The 17003-nt window shown below is 34.9% G+C and overlaps 1 pseudogene; it reads left to right on the top strand.

Moving 5' to 3' along the window:
* The first annotated feature begins 4451 nt into the window (after positions 1-4451).
* LOC133200027 (uncharacterized) lies at positions 4452-4982 on the top strand (annotated as a pseudogene).
* The last annotated feature ends 12021 nt before the right edge of the window (positions 4983-17003 follow it).

Here is a 17003-nt window from a genome sequence, read left to right as displayed (position 1 = left end):
TCATATATATCATCCTGAAAAAAAGAATTTACACGACTTCATCATACAAACTGTCTGTATGAGGTCTTAAATAACCTTCAGAATCAAAAGAATCAAGTGAGATGATTGAGCTTGATCCAGTATATATTGGTCTTCTTAGAGATTCATTTTGTTTTATTTTGATATACAAGAATCTTAGTCAACGTTAAAAATATTGTAAATAGAGACAAACAAAATGAAGAAATAGATAAATATTTACTTATGATAATGGTCATCATGGAAATGTCTTCTTTTGCAGTCTGGTGTTGAGCCTGAATAGTAGTTGACTGTATCTAAATACATAAAAAAAACATTATTAGTAAATGTGCAATGTAGCAAGGCTGGGTATGTTTTGGTTTACAATAAAGTTATAAAACGTAGAATAGTCAAACAGTAAGAAAAGCAGTAATGATATCATACATATTATACAACTCTATCAACAAAATACCTACACAATGTGATTCGATCTTAGTTTTTACACACACCACTTCATTCAACAATGACAATTCTACTAATAAATGCATTTAGATGATAAACTATAGTCTAACCTTGACATTGGAGGAAGCATGTGAAGTCGCTACATCGTCTCTCCTCGTAGGTAAAGTGGCTATAATTGCAATTATTATTTCCGGATGCATACTCCATAATTTGTGTGTTCTTAGCCATGATGATGTGGAAGATTTTATAGAGGAAGATCATGATGTGAATGCTAATTTTTATCCAAACATATACCTGGATGGAGGGTGTGGAGCAGCCAGGAGAAATGAAATAATGAACGCATTACTGTGAATTTGAGAAATATTAAATAGAAAAACAACTGAAGTGTTTATGTTTTAATATTCATAACAAGTCAACGTAAAAATCAATACACTGCTTGTGCATAAATAACAACAATTGTAAAAAAAAAGTGTAAACCACAAAATTAAAAAAATATCACAAAATAAAATACTTTGTTTTAAGTAATATGTATCAGTATATACCTATATTCTGATAAAAAAAAGAGAGCAAAGTCTGACAATCATATGACATGTGAGATCAGTAAATTGTTATTTTTTGTCCAATGATCTTTCAAACAAATCGAGCATTCGGTCCATCCTCTCAAGTTTGTCTCTGTGCTGCGTTTCCATTTGATCCATCAGTTTTAAGTTCTGAGCATCCAACTTTTCAATTAAATCGCTTTTCAAATTGGATCTAATCTTCTTCTTTTTTGGCAATTCAGCTTTTGTCTCCACTGTTTCTTCCCTATCTCCCTTTTCAAGTTTTCTTTTCAAACTCTCATCACTTTTTGTTGACTCCTTTAGTCGACCTGTGTCAAAAGATGCACTTAGTTTTGTAGATGCCTTATTCCCATATGCCCCATCAAATGCTTCTTTATGTTTCCAGTCCATAGGATCTGTCCCTGTTTTTGAGTTGTGGTCATTTATTTCTTTATATTTTTTCTTTAAACTTTTCCACTTGTTAATTATCTGCTGTTTTGTCAATTTCATCCCCTCACCATTCAATTCCTTTGTAATAGCTTGCCACAAGTAGTCGTGCGACTTGTTACGAAAAAATCTTCCTCTTTTGATAATCGGCAGTCTATAAGGCGTTTTTCTTCTGCAATCGTCCAAATATGAATAGACTGAAATATACATTAATCTAAATGTAGCTTGTCAAGTTTTTCAACAATAAGATTGTGAAATTCCTCCAAAGAGACACACATATCATTTGACACTTGAATACTTTCTTTTGACATTTTTTTCTTCTTTCTCCCAAGGAGAATAAAGTTCAGAAAAACATTTTGTGCTTTCGGGTACTGAGTCAAAAAAAAAATATATCTAAATTTTTTTCAGGGTAAAATTTATCCCTGTGATGTTGTTCTAAATTTGGCCAGAAATAGTTGTCTACCTGATCTGATGTTGCATTTGTTGATGATGAGGCACTGGTAGACTCTGGTGTGGAGAAACTTTACCTTGAAGAGCTGCAAGGTGATTCGTTTTCCAACAGGAGTTTCATTACTGGTACATGGCCTTTCGTTACTGGTACATGGCCTTTCGTTACTGGTACATGGCGTTTCACTCCCAGTATTCTGAGCTCTTATGGCATCCGCTAAAACATTTCTAGTCCTTGGATCTAAAAATTCGGATTACATAATGAAGAAATAGAAGAACATATATTTTTCACATTTTAAAATATTCATATTTAATTCAAAATACAAATGTAGTAATTTGTAAAAATAATTTTTCTTACCACACTGGGGGGGGGGGGGGGGGGGGGACCTGTACAGTTCTGCTAACTCCTCACTCATTAAGGCAGTGTAAGTGGTACCATCAATGTTTGCAGTTACAAGGACACTGAAAGTTATGACAATTGTTAATTATGATTAAAATGGAAAAGTTCATATCAAATATCAATAATAAATGAAATTGAGGCTTCGTTAATTATTTATTTTACTTTCTAGTCAGATCTTCAATATTTTCCTGTATTACACTTATTAGTACAAGCACAAGCCTCTGAATTTCTATCAATATACCGTTAAATGTATGGAAAGAGATATCTATAAATATTTTTACCCTATCTTTATTTTTGTATAATACAATAATAAATTCCAGTGGTGTCGGAAGCAAATTGAAAGTATGTGCGTTGTTCCTTTGCCAATAAAAGTATGTGTGTATTGGGGGTGGGGGTGGGGGGGGGCTACCCTGGTAAATATTGTCTCGAAAGCTGACTGGAGTTACTTTTGATAATCTGAGTTGTGAAGTAAATGAAATTCTTTCGTCTTTTGACTATAATTATATTTTCGGAATAGTTGTAACTGTAGCAATGTATTATAAAGTAATATGTTCAATTCACAAATTTAGCCATTTTAATAACCTCTGTATTACATTTTCATTAATTTTAAAACTTACAGATTTTGACTGCTGCCGCCGTCGGCCATTTTGAATCCACACAAACCCTGCGCCAGAGCAGGGTCGACCTCGATATCAACCCCAGTCGGAACTCTCGCGTTTTTACCTGGAGAGCCTCGACTCGAGACGGAACTCGGGTCCCAGATAAAAACGCTCGTAGATATATAAGAGGCCATTAACTTCGATGCGATGTCTATTTTATGATTTTATTCATATACTTCCCGTACATTCCTAGACAAGCGATACTGTCGTATATTTGTATGCAGATTCACTGAAGGGTAATAGAAGGGTCGTAATAAATCGATATATTGCAAGGGCATTCCCTCAATGAATTATGACAAGCTTTTACAAATAAATTCAAGAAATATGAAGATATTTGAAAAGTGCTGGGAACCTGTTGAAATCCTGCAAATGAATTAATTATATCTATATTTAATGTACTTGACCAGCAAAATATTCAACATACGGTCTAACAAATGTAATTTTAGAAATTAGATAGTAGAATCTATATAGGTTCGCAGAACTTTTCACAAACTACAAAGCGTGTTGAAAATAATTATATGTAAAACTTAGATTTTTAACTTGGTTATGCCCTTGCAATATTAGAATTTATAGATGACCTCAATACTTCAGGTATATTTGCAAAAATCACGTGACTGCCACATCACGTGACAGGTCTTAATAAGAAATCTAATCTTCCTCAACATGTAGTTTTCAACCTCATTGCATTTGTCCGATAATAGTAAAGTCCTAAAAAGAAACGCCCATCCTTGTAAAGCATGTATTTTCTATCTAAAAAATTCGCCGATATTTCCATTTGGCACCTTAACTGTACTGCGTATTTATATAAGATATTATTGTTAAGTTGATCTCAATATTTTCGAACGTTTTTCAAATATCGATCTATACTAGAGACAATACTTTTATTGCAACTGTTTATATTTCTTTGCTTTAAAGTAAAAGTAATATTATAAATCGAGATTGAGTTGATAGTTATTTTATTTTCAATATATACAGTAAATGAAAATCACTTTAAGAGTTATACTTTTTAAAATATTTAGAAAGAGGATGCATGATGTATTCAAGGCTGAAAAACAATTCTTAATGTTATTTTTTGCAACAAAATTTCGTTGGTGATATGAGTGTACGATACATGTAACAATTGTTTTGAATTCATTTATTTTTCATAATACACTTAAATTCATAGGCAAGGTCGCCCTCGGTCACAGTCGGTGGATAAATAATGTTTCTTGTCTGGATGGAGGTTCATGGGCACTGTTTATGTATAAGAACAATTGGTCCATGGTCTTAATTTAACTCAAAGACAAGTTCCCCCTTGTTGGGGAATGAAGTTTGGCGGTGGGGTAGAAGTTCACGTTAAGATTCATTTTTTCTCTCCAAAATTTTGTGGTAAACAGGTATCATTTTACGAAAACAAAAATAAGAGTTCGGGGACAGGAGATTCACCCATATACTATATAAAGAGGGTGCATTTTCACAATTTTCATCTTGCGGTCATTTTGGGATTCTCCTTTAAACACCAACATGCAGTCATTTGAAAAAGAGGGGAAAAAACAATGGGAAAGTTCAGTTTGTCCTCAAAGAATCAAACCGATATGTTAGAGGACAGTATGCGATTCAACTTTCATACTACAGGGAGGAGGTGTATTTGCATTTTCAGGGTAAGTGATATTTGAATCAAAATAACCTAATTATGTCTATTACGACAATACTGGATAAATACATGTATATTAAGAGTTGTCTTTCTTTTATCGTTCTCTAGACAACAACAACGGGAAACAGGTGTCGTTTCCAGACGACGTTTTCGAAAGTATGAACAATCAATACTACACGATTAACAAAGCAGTGGATGATGTCAGGAAGGCCAATGAAGGACCACCAAGCCCGGAACTGGTAAGTTGTTAATTCAGTATCAAAAGTTACATTCTATTAATTGTCCTTACTAGGATATATAAGGGTACAATGGGAAGGTTTTTTTTTTTCAATCAATAGCTTGTGATGACATCACGCAAAAAGAAGCGTGTGATGGATTAAGAAGGGGAAGACGAGTTCTAAAGAAAAAATCGGGGGCACTGACATTTATTAAAAATATTTGATAGTATTCATGTAACCTGTAAAATGAAACTTTTTCTATCAGAATGATTTCAATAACAAATTGCTTACTTTAATTATTTGTTACTTATTTTAGTGTTCTTCAATCGTGGGTTCCTGTTTTATCGATTATGTACCTTTCATACAGCCATGCTCTATATAGAAAAAGTTTCATTTATTGTATAGAACGATTTGTATTCCCTATATAACATTGAACTGTACTAGTAGGAAAAGTTAAGAATTTAAGAAATCATTAGAACAGTCCGAAGTTAAAAAAATATTACGTTGATAAATTGTCTTCGTATATTAATGTTTTTTTTTTTTATCATTGTCAATTTATTAAATTGTAGAACTGTAACAGTTGTGGGAAAGTAAAGACGTCAATGACAGAATTTCAAGACTTTGAAAATATTCTTATTCCCACTACTGAATTTTTTAACCAATCAGAATATCATTTTAACGAGTTTATGAAATTAAAAGAGCAATGCGAAATTATGAAAAAATATGTATTAAGTATAACGGCGAAACGTTGTCTCCATGCATAAGCATTTTTAGGTATACTTTACATGGTTTTTATGTCATTGTCAGTTTGTTGAATGTAGAATATTATTTGAATTCTTAAAATGAAAATTTGAAAAAAATCATCAGCGTTAAACTCCTTTGTGAAATTCAACAGGTTTTTAGTTTAATAATTTTAATAAGTAGGCAAAGTAACGTTTATGGTTTTTAAAAGAAAAATGATTTTTTTGAAAAATCTCAAACATTTCATTAGTAAAATAAAAAAAAAGCATTTGAAAAAATGAATTGAATATATATATATGTTCAATAAACTAAATATCATTCTTTCTTTATCAATAAGTATATATAAATATATACAAATTAACCTATTATAATTATATAATACACTGTCCATGCATTTTAAATAAAAGTAGAATTCAACTAGACATTTCGTTTGTTTCATCATTTGTCAATTTTATAATGTCCATAGGAAAAGCTGTCGACTCCAAATGGAGCTAACCACCATCGTTTATCATCGAAAGGTGACAGATATTTTATTGATGGATTTTAGATATAAGATATGATTGTCACTACGAATGTTCTGCATCACATGTCGGCATCGTTGTTGGTCAAAAAGACAATTCTTGTAATGGAGATGGTTTAATTCCTTGGCGACAATAGCTTTGGCGATTCCCTTTGCCTTTTTTATCTACGTTTCCTTCTCGTCGTGAATCAAAAATGAATACATTTTAGCTCTCAGTCCCACAAATTCTTTAACGGGATCCCCTGCAAACATAAATATGACGAAAGTATTGTAGTTCAATCGTTTAAAGTACATAAGAACAATTAACATTCCACGTGAATCAACTTAATACATACCTCCGGTTTCGTCTTTCATCTTCCCAACTACTTTCTTGTTTGTCTCGCTATAAAGGAAATGGTTCTTTGGGTAGTTGGATGTATCAAATAACTCTTTATTTCGAGCCATGTCTTGATACAAATCTTCCGTTTGAAACTTGTAAAATAAGGAGTCGGTGTCCGTCATTAGCAAGTTGCCCTGTCACCATACTGTTTCTTGACATATCCATAATGAAATTGATGCATGAATAGTTTGGACAGGTCTAAAACGGTCAATCTAGTGTAGATTGGTTTGTTTAGTAGCAACTTAACTTTCTTGTTTTTTTACACAAACCAAGTGTTTGTTAAAAATAGTGAAATTTTAAAAACTTGGCTTGGCGATCATTTTTCGTAAACCCTTTTGGATATTGACCAATTTGAAGTTCATCCTATTTCGTATATTTTTCATCAACAATCTGATGGCGAATTTGCCATTCATCATCTACTGAAGCATCAGGGGGACGCCATTTTCTCATTAACACACCCTGATTCTTATAGTAACCAACAGGGACCTTCTCCGTCTCTTCTGGAGACATAGCCTGTTCAATGAGACCTTGAAGTTCAGCATCTGACTCTTGTTCAGATATCAACTCAACTCTAGTAAGAGGGGTGTTGTCCAACATTTCCTCTAAACCAAGTACATTACTTTTAGACTGAGACTTTTGATTCTCAGGGGAAATGTGACCTGATGATTCTAATATCTCTGACAAAAATGTCCCATCAAGGTCTACAGAAAAGTCCTTTCCTATATCTAACTTCTGTTCATCATGCCCTAGTTTCTTAGCCATAGCCCTTGTAATAGCACATGAAGGAAATAACTCTTTATTCTCCTCCTCTACCTCTCCTATAAGACTAGGCTTTTCACAGATGATTGGGTCAGGTACCACCCTACCCCCAGCTAAGTCATTGCCTAACAGAAGAGAAAGTCCCTTAACAGGTAAAGTGGGTCTAACACCTACGACCACAGACCCAGAGACTAAATCTGACTTCAAGTCTATAACATGAAGAGGAACTTTTACCAGTCCTAACTCTACACCCTGAATCACCACTTCAGAACCTGTATGTGTCTTCTCAGACAGTGGCAGCACGCCCTCTAGCAATAAAGACTGAGAAGCACCTGTATCCCTCAAAATTCTTATAGGGTGCGAGTCGGTATCTACCGACACCAAACCATTAAATACAAAAAGGCTTAAATTCCTCTCTAAGAACATCAGACTCTGGCTTGACCTCTGTGTTCTCAAACTGACTGCAGGTAACCTTACCTTGGACAGATATAAGGGCACTGGGACTTGGCTGCACATCAGCAGTACTTACCAGTTTTTTCTTCTGTAATGCCCAACATTCAGACTTAATGTGACCCTTCTTTTTACAATAATTACAAGTTGGGATCTGCTGTAAGCTTTCATTTTTCTTATCCTTACCTTTAATCTCAGAGTAAACTAACTTAGGATGACTTACCTGTGAAGTGTCTGGTGCTCCTCGAGAACCATCAGAGGGGTTCATCCTCTGTTGACTACTGGGTTTTACAAATGAAACCTTATGTGTCAGTGCATAGTCATCAGCTGCAGTCGCAGCTTGCTCAAGAGTCTCAACCTTCTGTTCATCTAAATAGGTTCTAATTTCAGAATGAATGCAGTTTTTGAATTCCTCAATCAAAATTACCTGCTTCAACCTTTCAAAGTCTGATCCAACATTTTTAGAAGTGCACCATCTCTCAAACATATTTTGTTTCTCTCTAGCAAATTCAACATGAGTCTGTTCATTGAATTTCTTGTAATTTCTAAATTTCTGCCTATAGGCTTCTGGTACAAGTTCATATGCTTTTAAGACATTTTTCTTAATAACATAATTTGTACTTTGAGGAAGTGACAATGCACTATAAACTTCCCTAGCTTTGCCAACAAATGCACTCTGTAATAATAGTGGCCAGAATTCCTTTGGCCATTTCAAATTCTCTGCTATTTTCTCAAAATGAATAAAATATTTATCAACATCTTTCTCTTGAAATTTTGGGACAAGTCTTATGTTCTTTGTCACATCAAAGTCAGATTTTGATCTAGTCCTAGCCTCAAGTTCTAATTCATGTTTAACCTTTTGAGTCTCAAATTCTAATTTTTTAATCTGTAACTCATGTTCTCGATCTTGTGCACTTTTCTCTCTTTCATATTCTCTTCTTTCTCTTTCAAATGCATGTCTTTCTCTCTCTTGTTCAATTTCTAGTTTCTTAAATTCTAATTCAAACTCAAAATTTCTACTTTCAATTTCAGCAAGATCTACAACCAATGACAATGCACTATCATCTAAGATTTCCTGCTTGACTAAATACTTTAACACAGCATTTCTGATCTCTACTTTCCGAGCACTATGCTTAACATTCAAATGAAACTTTGTCACAAACTCAAACAGTTCAGCTTTTTTCAGAGTTTCAATTAACCGCGCATCTGGTGCTTTCAAAACTCCTCCAAGTTAAAAACCATCTTGACTGGTGTGTACAATAATGGAATAAATTCCCAAATGAAATAATTTTGTGATCAAAATTTTCCGAGATATTGATTTTGAAAATTACCCACAAAACGCCAAAAGTTCGACTATCCCGGACGAGCCCCCAATTTGTAACGTGTGCCGAATGCACAAATCTATTTTTGGCTCCCGATGACACACTTACAACAACACCAGTCAAAACGAATTAAAACTTTAACAAATTTTAATAGTAAAACAAATATGTAATCAATAATAAATAAGCACACACAATTACAGTTACACACAAATTGACAAAATAAACAATTCGCGGACAGAATTTACTCAGCTGTTAGGAAGTCCTCCAGCTCCGCGGACATCGCTCGCTATGTTCACGAAAATACTTCCACGGTTAGCCCAAGCTCAAGCCGAATTACAAAGTATGAAATCATCCACCATTCCTGTGCCCAATGTCTAAAGTCTCTTGAATCTCCTGTCTCGCAGACGATCGCGTGCTGGTGTTCCTCGGCTTCCGGAAATCACACAAAAGGTAACGAGTGACGTCACACATAACAAAAATAACAACATCAGCTGACGCAATATCTATTAATAATATTAAAGTATCGTAACAATAGTAACAATCATGGAAATGAATAATATGCAGTTATTTCATTCCTCCTTTTCTCAGAAATAAAATTTAACAATTGAAATAGATTAAAATTCACAGCAAACAGATTTTTCAAATGAAGTTAAACAAAATTTAACACAACTAAAAAATTACATATTGACTAAAATTGCAAATAGAAAGTCTCTGCAGATTGACTAGTATCTTTAAACACAACACAAACATTATGACAGTGTATTTTACAAATTCTTTCAAAACTGCAGGCTTCCTCACGATTCGACCCGATCGTGTGTTGTACGGTTCAGTTACATTGCTGGCTGGAGTCGTACGTTTGTCTGAGAACTGAACTGTTGGTTTCGATTTCGGTATAGTTTCAGGTGCCAAAGTCGGAGCGGCATAGGCATCGATTTTGAGTCACTGATTGGTACTTGTTCATCCTTGCGCTCGAGGATCAGCTCTTCCCGTTCAGCGATTTCTGGTTCAACGGAACCAGGTACGAGAGTGTAAAGAATTTTCCTGAAGCACTATGTATTTTGAGTAACGTGTTTCTCCATTCCAGACGTGGAAGAGACGGTCACCATACTTTCCTTCTTGGCCACGACATTATAAGGTTCAGGATCAAAATTGGGAGCGAGTTTGTTGTTCTTCGTTTTTCATTAGGACTACATCACCACAACGGATATCATTAGGCGAGTTGTTAAATGTTGCATTCTGTTTCATCTTCTGTTTCGCAACTTCTTCATTCTGTCTGGCGCACTCGTCAACAGCATTCGGTTTATATGTCGGAACTTGGGGAAGTTTGGTCCTAGTTTCACGATTGAACAGAAGTGAGGATGGCGCAAATCCGGTCGACCGGTCGATGGATGAGGTGTTCCTCTATACTGGTGAAGGAATTTGAATAGCTCTTGCTTCCAGTTCTTTCTTTCAATGTGTGCGGCACGAACAGCTTTCATCATTGGCTTATTAAACGATTCAGCCTGGGAATTAGCTTTCGGCCATCTTGGAGTGATACGTCGATGATGGAAACCAATGTTCTCGGCGAACTCCTGAAATGCATGGGAGTTGAACGGGCCTCCATTGTCCGTTTTTGACTTTTGGTAAGCCAAATGTAGAGACCAATATGTCCAGTATTGGGGTGGTTGCGTTGGCTGAAGTAGATTTCACGATTTCAACGAAAGGGAATCGCGAGTATTGATCAATCACAACAAACAAATATTCACCTGTGGGAAGCGGGCCATTATAACACAATTACTCAATGTGTTTGGATTAAGCAGACTTGTAAGTTTATAGTTTTATTATAAAATCACAGCAAAGGCAAAACGATGGTACATAAAAAAAGTTCAATGGCTGCCGGTCTCAGAGCTAAGGTGGTGAAAGCTATTGATACTCAGTGTACACATCTTTTTGTAAGAGGGGAATCACATATTTGGTCATAGCAATTACTTCGTTAAAACCTCACTTCATTAACACACTGATTTAGTCCGCCCCTCACGAAAGTTCTGTCTCCCATCTCCTTATAGGATAAGACAATGTCCTTTGTTTATGTGAACATCGGAGAACTTGTACATTCTTTGGTAAATTAGATCGGTGCAGCTTTACCCAAAGTCTGATTGGAAAGTGTCAATGCTTGTGAACAACACATCGTAGAAAACAAACTGTCCGTTAACTGAAGACGTTCTCCTTATTATAACCAATCTCCCAGAGTTTGTAAACAAGTTCATAATTAAGGGTAAATGTCCGTTGCTTTACACACTGATAGTATCAATTATAATTCATAACACAATAATTAAATACACTGTATAAATAAGTACACTGTACAAAATTAATGTTCATTGGTTCTACTTATCTCTTATTTTTCACTTCAAAATTGAAATTACAGTAAACTACAGAATGCTTAAAGCACAGTTAATGATGCATGCCATTGCCAATGTGAAAACCCACTCTAGATTCACCATTCTGAATTAAGACACATCCCCCAACACCACCTCCAGTGTACCACTGTGTCTTCCTATTAATAATTAGGGACGACCATTTGATTCTGAAAGGGGGGGGGGGGTGGCAAATTTTGGAAATATATTATCTGTGCTCAAAAAAGTTGAAAATAAATAATTGTCTTTCCACGACCGGCAAGGAAATAAATAATCTGTTCTTGACTATTACTATCCCCCCCCCCTTCCGTCCCCGTTTGAACTTTTTTTTTTGGTCAAACTTTTTTCAGTGAAGAAGAAAATAAATAACCTGCTTGACTGGCATGAAAATAAATAATCTGACTCGAAAATTTTTGCCAGACCCCCCCCCCCCCCTCAGAATCAAATGGTCGTCCCCTTAATCGATTCAGCAAATTAATCCAGTAATTCAGATATCTAATCCTGTGGTTTATGATAGCTACAGGGCTAGCTCACCTATCTTTTTTAAAAGATAAGCTTGTCGAAGTTAAATTATAACTGTGCAGGAATTCATCTGTTGGGAGTTTGATATCATATCTACTTTCACTTTGAAAATACGGTGGAAGAGTCAAATAGTCAGAATTGGCAGTGCATGACATGTGTAATTGCAAAACTTGTAAGGGGGGGGGGGTATCATTGAGTTCCTTTTTGACGCCCGTTCTCACAAAATATTTCTAAATTTAATTTCTTTTGAGTAGTTACAATCCATTTCCCGTCTGGAACATAACTTGCTGATGGTAAAATAATATCTAATTTAACAACAACTCGACAGTATGATTTGATATTTGCTTCATTTTGTAAAAACATTGCAATGACACATAATCTTGATAAATTAGTTTTGTAGGTAGGACTCTTCACGAAGCAGTATCCAATGATAGGCTGAGAACATTTTTCAAGTTCATTATTAGATATCATTACATGACTAGTCCTCTGAGAGTTTATTGCTATAATTTCTGTTTCCATTTCATAATGAACGACCATTGAATTTCTTGAATTTGTTTCAATTGGATTCTTTTGTGCATTTTCATGAGCAACAATTGGTAAATTATATATTTTGAAAATTTCAAACTTTTCATCCTCATTTATTAAGGGGATCGATATTATAACATATATCTGGTCTCCTTGCAACGTTGCTGTGTATGCTAATAATTTATAAAATGACCACAAATCTTTTTCTGGATCAGCAGGTAGTTTCATTTTATTGGGAAGTTTATTCTTGATTTCAATCAGTACTTTCTTGAGTTCGATTGATGTTATAATATCTGGAGATAAATGACCCAACGAGAGCATGTTTAATTGTAACATTAAATGATTCAAATATTGTTTACCATCATAGGTCATATCTTTAATTTCATTCAATGCCGCATTTATTCGTAAATATGATTGGGTGAAATGGTCAAGTTGTAGAATTTCTTTTTCAATTGTTGTTGAAAAATTATTTAATTGCTTTGTTAAAACTGATAACGATTCTAAAATGTCATTTATTGCATGCCTGTTCTCCTTTATTTCAATGTTTAAAATTGTTAAGCTCTTTTCTAAGACGTGAGTTATCTTTCTTTGATTATTCATTAGACCGTTTACGTAGGCTTGAATCGCTTGAATGTCATCTTCGCTTACCTTGCCGAACAAAAAGCTTAATGCTTTTCCTATTATCGGAATACGAGACCGTTTTTCTGTAGTCACATTTTGTAAAGGTTCTATTGCCAGAAACGCACTTAACAATTCATTCTGAGATTCTTGTACACGGATAATCTCTTGATTTAAACCTTTTATAGAGTTGAAAAACCGTCTTTTTTGTGAAGGCTGATAAAAGAAAATAAGGGGAACAGTAACTTTATTGATTTCATTCAGACCCTCGTAAATATTGTTTATAAAAGAGTTAAATGATTCTAGGTCAATAACCAATGTCAATAGCCATTTACTTCTTGTAGTTGTTATCTCTCGTATTTTTCAAAAAGTACAAGAGTTGTGCTTGTTGTAGCAGAAAAGATAAGAGTAAGTAACAAAAGCCCACCTGGATTCTTCATTCTACAAATATAACAACATCATTTGTATAAGTCTCATATTATTTTCTAGGCAAGATTTTTGTCATCTTATTGTCACACTCAAGACACATTACTTAGTGTAATCCTAGATTTCATTCTTTTTAAATTCATTTTAACCTCATTAGTCTACCCTTTATAATTACTAGTTCAGAAAATGTATCCTAATATGTCATACCCAGACACGTTACTTACTGTAGCACTAGTGTTTAATAATTATACATGTATGTCATAACCAGACACGCTAATTACTGTAGCACTAGTGTTTAATAATTATACATGTAGGTCATACCCAGACACGTTACTTACTGTAGCACTAGTGTTTAATAATTACACATGTATGTCATACCCAGACACGCTACTTACTGTAGCACTAGTGTTTAATGTCATACCCAGACACGCTAATTACTGTAGCACTAGTGTTTAATAATTACACATGTATGTCACACCCAGACACGCTACTTACTGTAGTATTATAGTGTTGTTTAATTAATTGTTCTGATGATATTCATATAAATCACACAAATAATCAATGCACTTTGGGGTGTTGAGAGGCCTAAAATAAATTTCATACAGTCTGTAGTGGTTTTTCCAATCCCATCGAATTCGTCTATAAAGATGCAAGTCACATATTTCTTTTAGTTTTAACGTTTTACCAGGTATTATAGGTTGATTTGGTTTTGTGTCCATAATCCTGAAAGGAATAAGATTTTTTTTTATATTTATTATTTATAACATATTGAATACTATTAATACATCAAATTCATTTAAATTGACAACACCTGATTTTTATTAATATATATATTTGTATAGGTGCGTCGGTTCTACATAGTTTGAACACACGAGCCAGTCTTCTACACACATAAGCCAGTTTTATTTGTTTTAATCTACAAACATGAGCCAGTTTTCGTTCTTGTTTTCAATGATGGCTTCTCCGGCTAGATCTAAGGCCTTCCTCCTCATCTGTGGAGTGATCCATCAGTCCCCTGGCAAGCCAACCGATGGTTTCGTACACCCTTCTTGTTTCTTTGACAGATGGCAAGGAGAGCGATTTGGCTTCCATAAATTCTCCTGTTTTTCTGATCGTTGTGAGCAACAGTTCCATTCTCAATTTTGTAATACTGACGAAAAATGGTGTTGCATACGCAATACCAGTTGCCCTCTGATCTGCTTCTTCTTCATCGTGCCAGCATAGGATGAGAAATTTCTTTACTTTCATGTACGCATAGAGTTTAGATGGCTGACTCAATATTCCTCTCTTTTTCAACTCTTTCATCTCATTGTGTAAAGGTCTTCTTTCCTGGATCTTTGCTTGGTCTGTAAATCGTCTAATCATTTCTCTGATTTCTACTGGTAAGATTCGAAGTGAAAATCCTTGTGCCATCTGTAACAAATATTTTACCTGACTATAGAATAAGGTGGAGCAACAATTTAAGGGTAGTTTTAACAGCTGTTAAAGTTTCAGCGTTAAATGTTTTTCCATAGTCTGAAATCTTGTTTTGTCCTATGTTTTTTTTGAGGCTTTGGTATGTAACATTCATTTATGCCCATTTCGTCAACATCGCTTGTCCTCTGTATAGTCTCACTGTCACTGGTTGGTGTCTTCTAGTTTGTCAGAGTCCATATCTTGTCCAGTGTTAGTCTGTTTCCGCTGTTGCAGGCGTTTTGACAATTGCCATAAAGGTATGTCGTCCTCATCAGACCAATCGTCTCTTTCCTTTCTAGATTTATTAGCAAGTCTAGCTAATGGCTTTCTGTCATTGGGGTCATCAGTGTCAGGTATATTGTCACTCTTGTTATCTTCGTCTGTTTCATCACTCTCGGGAGGTATTGCATACGCTGCATTTCTTGTAGGTCTACCGTCTTCCTCTTTTGGAATTTCCCAATCTATTTTTGCCAATCTCAAGAGTTCTTATGTGTTTTCGCAACTCGACCGTCCAACTGATTTTTAATTTTGAATGTCACGGGTGTAGTTTGTTCAATAACACGATAAAAGGGTTTCCAATTACTTTGCAACTTACTTTGTTTTTGATTATTTTTGTAATAAACAGGATCTCCCACTTTTATTTCTTCGTGTACAGTGTTTTTATTTGCATATTCCATTTGTTGTTGTTTTGCTTTTTTCATTATTCTATGAACGCGCGTGAAAGTTTATGAAGTTTTATGAAGGTCTTCACCCATGTACTTGCGTCTAGGTTTCAAAATTTATCAATGGGCAAAACTACATCCCTTTTGTAAAGCAAGAAAAAGAGAGAAAACTTGGATGATTCATTGATGTGAAAACGAACTGCAGCTAGTGTCTGATTGAGATGTATGTCCCATGTTGTCAGGTTGTCTTGTAATTTCTTGGACATACCATCATGCATTGTGCGATGGAATCGTTCAACTTTTGCATTACTTTGTGGATGGTAATACGATGTAGTAACGTGTGAGATGTTCAGTTCTTGTAATGTTTCTTTGACAATTCTGTTTTCATTTTCTGTCCCATTATCAGTGACTATTTGCAAAGGCGCCCCATATCTTGCAAAGATTTCTTCTAAAATCAAATGAGCAATCGTTTCTGCTGTTTTATCCGGCACAGCAAAAGCCTCAGGCCAGCCACTAAATAGATCAACAAACCCCACAATATATTTGTTCCCTGAAAAAGACCGAGGGTATGGGCCCGACAAATCTAACCCAATTTTTGCAAATGGATATGGAGGTATGTCTGTCTCTTGAAGTGGTGGTTTTAACTTCTTTCATACAAAAATTTGAAAGAATGTAAAGTTTCCATAAGAGACATATTTGAAGATTCCTTTTCCGATCCCATGTATTCTATTTCAAAATGTTCTGCGAAAAATTCTAAAACCTGTGACGTTTTGATAACTAACACTTTTTTCACTAGTAGTCTTACTGGACAGAGCTTTTATACCAAAACTCAGGGTTAGGGTAGAGTCTGAACTGCAAATCTTGTAATGTTATCTACGGAATAAAATGTAATCTCTGTGGACTTATTTATGTTAGTGAAACCAAGGGTTCACTTCATAAAGAAATATGGGGTCACAGATTTCAAATAAACAACGGGGGCCAGCAGCTTCTCTACAAGCACTTTAAGTTACCTGATCATTCAATTTTGTCAATGAAAGTTAGAATTCTAGAAAAGATTTACCATCATACAAACAGTCCATCACTGCGTAAATCTTTCCGTAGACAACAATAAGAATTTTGGATTAGAAAACTAGAGACGGCCTTTCCCTATATATGCAATAACAATGTCGATAGTGTTGGGAATCTTTGCAGTTCACACTGTAATAATGTCAATGTGATGAGACTTTTCAACCATCCACAGAGACGTAAACGTTGATTATGGGCATTGGGCTTACAATAAACGATGTCTCTTTTGATTCGTTACTACCTTGTGTAATCCATCACATCCGCACCAAACTTTCCTCTGTCCTTTTGAATAGTCTACTTGAAAAGGTCAAGGAAAGTCTATTCGACTAACCAGTCTCCACGTCCCACATCGGGACCTGTGACTTAG

Source organism: Saccostrea echinata, unplaced genomic scaffold (assembly GCF_033153115.1).
Source record: "Saccostrea echinata isolate AGI-Se365-2 ecotype Australia unplaced genomic scaffold, CSIRO_AGI_Sech_v1 ptg000036l, whole genome shotgun sequence".
NCBI classification, from domain to species: domain Eukaryota; kingdom Metazoa; phylum Mollusca; class Bivalvia; order Ostreida; family Ostreidae; genus Saccostrea; species Saccostrea echinata.
The sequence above is the reverse complement of the archived record's forward strand: the minus strand, read 5'-3'. Positions and strand labels throughout refer to the sequence as shown.